Source organism: Ochotona princeps, chromosome 4 (assembly GCF_030435755.1).
Source record: "Ochotona princeps isolate mOchPri1 chromosome 4, mOchPri1.hap1, whole genome shotgun sequence".
NCBI lineage: Eukaryota > Metazoa > Chordata > Mammalia > Lagomorpha > Ochotonidae > Ochotona > Ochotona princeps.
Window position 1 is genome coordinate 15,857,275 of NC_080835.1, and position 10,065 is coordinate 15,867,339.

Genomic DNA, 10,065 nt, shown 5'->3' on the forward strand with positions numbered 1-10,065 from the left:
ATCAGAAGCAGAGCAGCTGAGACACGAACCAGTGCTCATATTGGATGCTGGAGTTGCAGGTGGCAGCTTCACTCGCTATGCTGTAATGCTGGCCCCAAGGGTGTTTTTTTTTAACTAATTTATTCATTAATTACATTGTATTACGTGACACAGTTTCATAGGTACTGGAATTCTCCCCACCCCTCCCAAAACCCTCCCCCTATGGTAGATTCCTCCACCTTGTTGCATAACCACAGCTCAAGTTCATTTGGGATTCCCTCATTGCAAGCATATAACAAACATATAGTCCAGCGTCCTATTGTCCAGTGAAGTTCAACACCTTCTTAGGGAGACCCCCTCTGGTCTGAAGGCAGAGCCAGCAGAGTATCATCCCGCTCAGTTAAAAGCTCCCACATACCATCAGCAACAATCCAGGTACAATGAGGCTGGTACAGAGTCCGCTGATTGACATAGTCCATCATAGAGTCTCCCCTTGTCCAGTATTTCGCTGTCAACATATAGCTGAGGTGGTTGGTTGATCTACTCCATCTTCTCTCTTTTGTTGGTTAATGTTCTGATTCCTCCATTTTGATTGAAGGGATCCCCAAAGAAACTTTGAGGTGTTCCCAGATCAGGTTCCTATATGTAGTAGCAAGCACAGTGCCCGCCTCAGTCCATCACCCCGATCAGCTGGTGGTTGCAACCACTGGGTTGGTTCTATTCTCAGCCCCGACCTCCACTGGGCAGTCCATCCCGGCTCTGCCCATCACACACTCGACCCTCACCTAAACCAGTGGGAAGTGTGCTGGTTGGGTGCTGCGTTCCTAACAGGCACAGGCAGCCTTTTGTGTTGTGTACTGTTTTTATCACAACCGAACCTGGCCAGACCCCCACACAGCTCCAGCCCTCGGACTTACCAGTGGATGACACGAACCGACTCAGCCAGGTCCGCCCTCAACCCGAGCCAGATGTATGGCCAGTGGGACACTTTCCATAGCCTCTTCTGGGTTGTTTACCTCCATGCTTCCTGCGCTTATTTGTAGGGTCAGTGCCCTGTCAGAGGAACTGTTCAGGTTCCTCCATCAGACCCCTCCTGGTGTCATGTTTCGCGCATACCAGCAGGTCCATGGGCCAGCACCACTCCTTCCATCTCTTGCCCCAGCAGGAGCAGCAGCCTTTCTTAACTGGTCTTCAACCCATTCTGGTTCCTGCTGTTGGAAGTTTCAGCCCAGCCACGGCTCTTCCACACCCACATATAGCTCGTATATGGCTCAGTTGGGGTTGAAACCTAGCTGAGTCAGTCCCACATCTACCCTGGTCCTCTGGAGCACCAAACTGTGCTGCGGTCTAACCTGGCACAGTGCGGCTTGTCCCAGTCCACACTTATGCCAAGGGAGACTACAACTGTGACCCGGCCAGAACTCAGCCCCCTCCCAGCTCCTGCACCCCCAGGGGTGTTTTTTGAGTCCCCAGCACTGCTAGCTTTACTGAATCAAAAATAGTAGCCACTTCCTGCATGCTGAACGCTCAGGGAGACATCTCACATATGAATGCATGGTCCTGTTTAACTGTTACAAGCGCCTCTTAGTTAAGCATGATTAGAATCAATAGCAGTGGGTGCATTCACAGATGAGAAAACCAAGGCTTACAGAGCCTTTGACTAAGTTTTCCAAAGTCGCATAGAACTGGTGAGGGGCAGAGCCGGGATGCAAATGCAGGTCTTTTTGACCTGTGTTTCAGCTATTGGGATGTTTAGCTCCTAAAGTCACAGGCCTGAATGGAGGGAGAAATGACCTTTCAAAGTGACATTTGGAAAAGGAGCTTCCTCCTCATTCACTAATATTTATTTCTTCTTCTTTTTCTTAAGGATTGTTTGAAAGGCAGCGCTACAGGGAGACAGAGACAGAGGGAAACATCTTCCACACACCAGTTCAATCCCACAGATGGCCACCTCAGCCTAGGCTATGCCAGGCTGAAAACCAGGAGGAGCCTGGAACTCCACCTGTGCCTCCCACATGAGTGGCAGGGGCCCAAGCACTGGACCCATCCTCTGCTACTGAGCCAGGGAGGTGGATGGGGAGTAAAACAGTCAGAGGCCAGGGAGGATGCTGGTGGGATGGTGCCACAATGCCAGTCCCAGTGCATTTACTTCTTAAACTTTTTAAAGTACTTCTGAAACACATAGCATCCCCACCCCACACCCTGTTTCTTTAAAGAGGAACCTGGAGACTTTCTGGAGAAAACCTGAACAACATTCAGCAAAAGCCTTCAACAATTTATGCTGTTTGACCCAGAAATTGCCATACAGGGAATTTAGCTTCTCCAGCCCATGGACACACAGGGTTGTGTCCGGGGGTCGCCTGCTTAGAGGAGCCCAGGCTCTCCCACTAAAGTGACTCTCCACTCTCTTTGTTGTCTGTCTTCAAAGCATCCACCTCCAGGTGAAACACCAGCCGCAGCTGTCATAGAAGGTGAGTCCCACGATAGCAGGGACTTGCCTGTGTTACACCTGCTTCCTTTCCAGAAGATAAACACTGGGTGCACTGTAGGTCCTCAACCAAAACTCATGAAGGAACAGATGAATTTAGAAATACATACATATTCCCAGTCCCAAGACTCTGAACGCACATCTGTGTGACCCGTGGCAGATCTAGTATCTTGTAAGTTTCCCACTCTCCGGCAGCTAAGGTTCCTTTCAAATGTTCCGTGAGTCAGTGCTGGTCAGTTCACCTGCACTTGCTGACCTCTATCAGCTCCAGGCAGTGCAGCTGCCCGTATTGGGCCTGCCATGAATAGCCATGGTATAAACCCCCAACACATTTGCATTGCACAGGCATGAGGGCACCTCTGCATTTGCCCAGTTCTGCCCAGGAGTGTTTTATGCGAAGTGTTCTGGGGTGCCAGCAGTGAAAACAGCCTTCTCCATGCGCCCGAACAAGCAGCAGGCGTGTCCTCCAGGCAGGCACTTCCAGCCGCGGGCCTGCTGGGAAAAGTGGAATCTGCCCTGTGTGTCTGGAGCCTGCATTGTCTCCAAAGTTGTCCAAAGCATCAGGTTCGGTGCCTGAGTCTCACGCAACCTGAGGGATCCCCTCTCTCTGCCAGCATCAGAATCAGCACCTCTGGGGAAGGAAGAGAGGAGAGGACACTTCGCTTGCAAACACCAGTTGCTAGGGTTTGAATGTGGTTTGTCCCCCCGGCTTGATTCACAGGTTGGTGGCATGATTTTCAGGGTGGCAGTTACCGATGCTGCTCCTCTTCTGATCCAGCTCCCTCCCTGCTAACATGCCTGGAAAAGCAGCAGAGAATGGCCCTTTTACTTGGGTCCCTCCCCCTTAAGTGGGAGGTTCAGCATGGAGTTCCTGGCTCCTGACTTCTGCCTGTCTGAGCCTGGACCACAGGGGAGTGAGTGAATCAGTGAATGGAAGATCTCTTCTTGCTCTCTCTGTCACGCTGTTTCAAATAAATGAATCTTAAATAAACGAGCAAATTACGGTAGCTTCCTAAGTTAGAGTACATCATAGCTTTTAATTTAAAAAAATTCTGGAAAAAAAAATAGGTGCACGGGGCAGGCATTTGGTAAGGACTTAGCATACCGCTTGGGATACAGCTGTCTCATCTTGGACTGCCTCGGTTTGAGTCCCGGCTCCATTTCTTATTCTAGGTTCCTGTGGATGCACGCCCTGGAAGACATCAGGTCATGGCTCAAGAGTTTAAGTCCCTAACCCCAATGCAGAAGATCAAGTTCCCAGTTCCTTTTGGCTTTGACCTGAGCAAGGCAGCTTCATGAATATATGCGGAGTGTACAGGAGACAGAAGATCTGTCTGTCTCTCTCTCTTTCAAATATGTAAAAGTTAATTAAGTAAAAGTAGTAGTTATTTCCTAATTCTGTTGAAGTACAAAAAAATTGCAATTCTCTTTAGTAGTTCTTTTTAAATTAAATGTGTCATTGTGTTTGAAAGGCACAGAGACAAACATCTTCTATCCACTGATTTACTCTGCAAGTGCCTACAACAGCTCAAAGTTTAGAGCTTGAAACTCAATCTGGGGCCCGGCAGCATGGCCTAGCGGCTAAAAGTCCTCGCCTTGAACACCCCAGGATCCCATAGGGGCGCCGGTTCTAATCCCGGCAGCTCCACTTCCCATCCAGCTCTCTGCTTGTGGCCTAGGAAAGCAGTTGAGGACGGCCCAATGCACTGGGACTCTGCACCCGCGTGGGAGACCTGGAAGAGGTTCCTGGTTCCCGGCATCGGATCGGCATGCATCGGCCCGTTGCAGCTCACTTGGGGAGTGAATCATCGGACGGAAGATCTTCCTCTCTGTCTCTCCTCCTCTGTGTATATCTGGCTGTAATAAAATGAATAAATCTTTAAAAAAAATAATAAATGAATATTTTAAAAAATTTTTTTAAAGTTAAAAAGAGTTCTCATTTTTAAAATATACGATAGACTTCAATGTAGCAGCTGAGAAACTGACTCTAGCTTCCTGCTATTGCGCACCATGGAGGGCACCAAGTAACGGCTCAGGTAACTGGTTCCCCGCAACCCATGTGAGAGACCTGGATTGAGTGTCCGGTCTCAGCCTGGTCCAGGCCTGGCTGTTTTGAACATCTGGAGAGTGAGCCAGCAGATGGGAGATCTCTGTCTGTCTCTGTAGCCCTGTCTTTCCAAAATACAACAAGGGAATTATGGAAGGCTAAAGCAGCATGCTGAGAGGTTAGTTCTAGGTGGGAGAATTTCCAATTGATTTATTTTTGCTTACTTCTCTTTTCTAATTTTTTCCGTGATGGCCCAGTGCAATATGTATAACGTGAGAGGCAGAGTTCTAGGGCGACCTCCAGTGATTCTTACTTAATTTCTCTCCCTCTCCTTTTTCTCTCTCTCTTTGAAAGGCAGACTTTCAATGGCAGAAAGAGAGAGAGAGAGAGATCTTCCACCCACTGGTTCACTTCCCTAAATGGCTGCAATGGCCAGGGCTGCACCAAGCCAAAGGCAGGAGCCAGGAGCTTCTTTTGGGTCTCCCACTTGAGTAAAAGGGCCCAAGCACTTGAGCTGTCTTCCATGGCCTTCTCAGACGCATTAGCAGGGAGCTGGATTAGAAATGGAGCAGCAAGGTCTCTAACGGGCACCCTTGAAAAGAAAAGAATATTTAGACCTTGTCTGAATCAAAGAAACCCTGCTGTTCCCCACTTTTAATTTTTTTTTAATTAAAAAAAGGATGATTTATTTGAAAGGTGGAATGTGAGAGAGGAAGAGAGATCTTCTACCTTCTGGTTCATTCCCCCCAAACCCACGATAGTTGTAAATGAGTCAGGCTGAAGGCAGGAACCAGGAACTCAGTGTGGGTCTCACATGGGTGGCAGGGGCCCACACACTTGGGCCATCCTCCATCGTTTCCCAGGCACATTCACTGGGAGCTGGGTCAGAAGGGGAGGAGCCAGGCCTGGAACTGCGCTGTGACATGGAGTCTAAGTGGTTCCAAGTTGCTTCACTTGCAGAGTCAGAATGCCCACCCCGTCGTGCTGGGCTCAGGCAGCTTGCTGCTCTGAGCGCACGGCTGCAAAAATACAAATTCTGGTAGCCACAGTGCAAGGAAGAGGACCCTGGCTCCCTAAGAGACGCCAGTCCCAGCCAACATCTGTACGGCCTAAGTGGAGACTCTGACAGACGACTCGCCTGAGCCACGTGCAGCCTCTTGCACTTGTGGAAACTCTAAGATGCTAATGTTGTTGCTAACACCACCTGGTTTGTGGTGTCTTGACATTCATTGACAGTCAGCAATGAGGAAGCTAATACAGGTGACAAAATCATAATAAAGATTGGGGGGAGGGGGAATTAGCACACATAGAGAGAGATCATTTCCTTTCTAAATGTTGTTCCCACATGGCTTTTTGGGCTAGCATGCTGGGCTCCAGCCACTCCAAGTATTCATGGCTGTGGCTCCAAAGTCTTTCAAAGAACATTGGCCAATGTGTTTGCCTTCTACGGCAATGCAGGCATCAAACCGTGCGCTATGAATAGGAGCCCCAACACCCCTGCACCGTCTGCAGCCGTCACGCAGCAAATTCAAACGAACAGGAGACAGCTTGGCTGTAAAGGAAGACAGCAGAGAAGCTACTAGAAACTGTGTTTTCCCTCCAAAATGGAAAATTCTCTATTGCTTTTGAAACACGTGATTGTGATGTTTAAATTCCAACATGCAGGCAGCAGGCGAGAACACTGGGGAAGGCAGTGGTAAGATTAAGGGCTCATGTAGAGGACAAACCATTTTATTTGTGTGAAAGAGAGAAAAGTAACTGTGAGAGTCCCTGAATGGGGCATCACCCTGTTTTCCAACTGGTTCCCAAGAGCTACCACTAAGCTGCTGGCACCTGCTAATAACACATGCACAAACCCTTTCAATGTCCCCTATTTTTTTTAAGACAGAGTCACAGAGAAAGAGGGAGAGAGGGAGAGAGGGAGAGAGATTTCCATCCATTGGCTCAACCCCCATGTGGCTGCATTGGCTGGGGTTGGGCTGCATCAGATACAAGGTCAAGTCTTGGCTGTTCTACTTCCCATCCAGCTCCCAGCTGATGTGCCCGGGAAAGCAGTGCAGGATGAATCAAGTGCTTGGGCCTCTGCTACCCTTGTGAGAGATCCGGAGGAAGCTCCTAGCTCCTGTTTTGGCCTGGTCCAAAACTGGTCACTGGGGAGTGAACCAGTGAATGGAAGGCTTCTCTCTCTCTCTCTCTCTCTCTCTCTTTTTTTTCTGTAACTCTGCCTTTCAAATAAATAATCTGAGAGAGAGAAAAGAAAGAGGATGAATGCTCTTTGTCTTAAAATGCTACCGAGACAGTCTTCCTGTGTGCTTGCATCCCATTGTTAAAAGGTTCATTTTGGGGGGGATTTTGAAGGCCTTTCTGTTTTCAGGAAGCTGTTCATACACACCAGTATCCCTGGGAGACATAATAAAGAGGTTGACAGCTCAGAACGAATTTGAAAGAGCCTGTTGTTAGTAAGAGAATGACTGAATGGTGCAAAGGAAGAGAGGTGGAGGCCATACTCCTGGCGCAGATGGTCTCTTTCACAGGCACGTGCAGGTAGGAGACGGGTGTGGCCCTCACCTTCACTTGTGAATGCAGACATACTTGCCCTCCAGCCTTGTCCTTGAGACTCCTTCAGGGACCACCGCTACTCACGGAGGACAGGCCGGTGACACGAAGTTGTCCTGGCATGCAGACCAGGTATCTGGCACAGTTGGGCTGCCTGAGATAAGCACCTGCAGAGACCATTTCAAGATGCAGGAGAATGAATAAACTTTGGGAAATGCAGGGCTCCTATGACATTAGCCACATCTAAATGTCGTTTGCAACAGAATATCTTGTTGAATCCTTGTAGATATCCAGTGTATGTTCCCACTAAGCAGTTCAGAAAAGACTTAGGCAAAATCACTGCACACAAGAAGTTGAGGCTAGGGGTGGGCCTGGTAAAGGTCACTGGGGATTTCCCTTGACTACGCCACAGCACCTGCTGGTGTACGTAAGGGCCAGGTCTTGGTGGTACCAGAGTCACAGCTCAGTCAACTGATGCCAAACTCCCAATGCTTCCCCAGTGCCCAGCTTAGGCCTTTCTGCTGTGACCCTAAGGCTGGTATAGCAGAACAGTGGCACACAAGTGAATGGGAAGACCTTTCCAATCTGAAGCTCACCCCTGTGATCCTGAGTCCCACGAACTTCAGACACAAATCTCTTTCAGAAACAGGTGAAATATCAAAACAGATCATTCGTTCAAGAAGACATGAAAATAATGAATAAAAACATCAAAAGATATCCAATGTTGTTAAACAGTAGAGAAATGTAAATGAAAGACAGAAACACATTAGGAACAAAAACCCATCCCAAGCTGTAGGCAACTACCTAGGTTGCCTTGTACCTGGGCAAGTGTTACACTGCTAGAAGAAAAGCAGCCAGTAGCTGGTGGGTATTCTGGGTCTGGTTAATGCCAAACTCATGGTAACTATACCAGGATGCCAACAGAGTTGCTTACTTTATTTATGTATTTGTCTTAAGGTATGTGGGGAAGGCAGAGAACACTGGGCCAGGACACACCACCCTGGCCCTCAGGCAGCAGGGGGTTGTGGGATATACTGCAAATTGTCCCAGGAAGGGAGTCTGGAGATGTATTGGAGCAAGAGTGGCTGAGGGTGTGTTTGATAGGGAGGAATGACTTCTAGAATCTTTTAGATTTGCCTCTGTGGGACTGCAACATCTGCCAGTTTATGCTTAGAGCTGGGGTAGTGATGTGCTGTGCCAGGCTGAACCACAGAACTAGCCTGACAGGAACCCACCTGACACTCATGGAAGCTGGGCCTGGGAGGAGGTTGGGTGGGCCTAGGCTATAACACTTGTTGGCAGATGTAAAGGTCAGGACTGAGGGCAGACCATGCCAAACAAGGCCACTGCACCCGCTGGCACATATGGGATCTGGGGCTGGGAGCAGGCCTAGTGGGGGAACTAGGGGAATTCCCTTACTAGGCCACAGTTCCCACTGGGGAACACAAGAACTGGGGCTAAGGTTTGGCCAGATCAGGCAAGGGCTACAGCACTTGTCAACATTTGTGTTGGTTGGGTCTAGGTACCTGCCAGGCTGGGGCAGGCCTTAGCACCCGCTGGCACACACGAGAACTAGGACAGGGTGTGGGTCTGGTTGACTGGGCTAGGCTGTAGCATTTATCAGCAAGAGCTGAGATTGTGGTCAGGCTATGTCAGGCTGGGTTGAAGCACCTGCCCAAACATGGAAGTTCCAGGGCTGGGACTAGGCCTGGTAGGGGAGCTCTGGGGACTCCTCTACTGGACTGGTATGGTGTGGGCAGACCAGGCCTGGCAAGGCTGCAGCATCCATCTCCAAGCATGTGGGCTGGGTCTGTGGGAGGCCAGACTGGGTTGGGCTCCACCTGCTAGCACTTCCAAAAGGCCAGAATGGGAGTGGTTAGGTGGAGGTACTTGCTGGTTTACATGAAAGCCAGGTCAGGGGGTGGACCAGTCTGGTCGAGGCTGTAGCACCCATTGTTGAGAGCTGGAATGAGTACAGGCCAGTTGGGCTAGGCTGCAGTACCTGCTGGTGAATGCCAGGACTGGGGGCTGGCCATGTCAGTCTAGACAATAGCAACTGCTTGCACACCCAAGAATCATTGCTGAGAGCAGGACTGGTAGGGGAAATTGGGGAACTCCTCATAGGCTGCAGCTTCCACTGTGAGCTTGAGAGCCAGGGCTGGGAACAGACCAGGCTGGGAGCAGACCAGGCAGTAGCCATTGCCATAAAAGTGAGTCAGTTCTGGGGATGGGCTGGGCAGGGTCAGTCCACAGTACACACTGGCCTGAGTGAGAGCCAGGACAGGATGCATGCCAGGCCAGGTTGAGCAACACCCACCAGTTCACATGAGAGCTGGTTCTGGACCAGGTTTGGCCGGGCTGCTGCACCCACCAGCGATAGCTGGCCTGGGTGCTGGCCAGGCTAAGTCAAGTTGCCAAATGAGCACCTGATGCTGAATGCCAAGACTGGGGCATCTCAGACTGATCCATAGCACCTGCTGGCACATGCAAGACCCAAGGCTGGATGTGGGCCTGATAGTGGAATCTCTGGGACTCCCCTGCTGGAGCATTGCTTCCACAGGTGAGTGTGAGACTGGGGGCAGATCAGGTTGGCCTAGGCTGCAGCACCCTCTGGTGTTCATGACAGCCAGAATGAGTGTAGGCCATCTGGGCTATGAGGACTAGGCGTGCATCATATCAGACTGGGTCACAGTAATCTTTGGCAGGCACAAGATCAAGGGTTGAGAGCATGCCAGGAAGGAGAACTATGGGTACTTCCCTGCTGGGCTGCACCTACCGCTAGTGAACACAAGAATCAGGGTTGGGGGTGGGTCAGACTGCACAAGGTGATGGTACTTATCAGCATATGTGAGGGCCAGGTCTGGAAGTGGATCGGACTATGCTAAGCCATAGCACCTATGGGTGTGCATGAGAGCCAATGGGATACAGGCTGGGCTGGGCTTGATCATGGCAGAAGCTGGCATGTGCAGAAACGGGTTGGGAGTAGGCCTGGTTG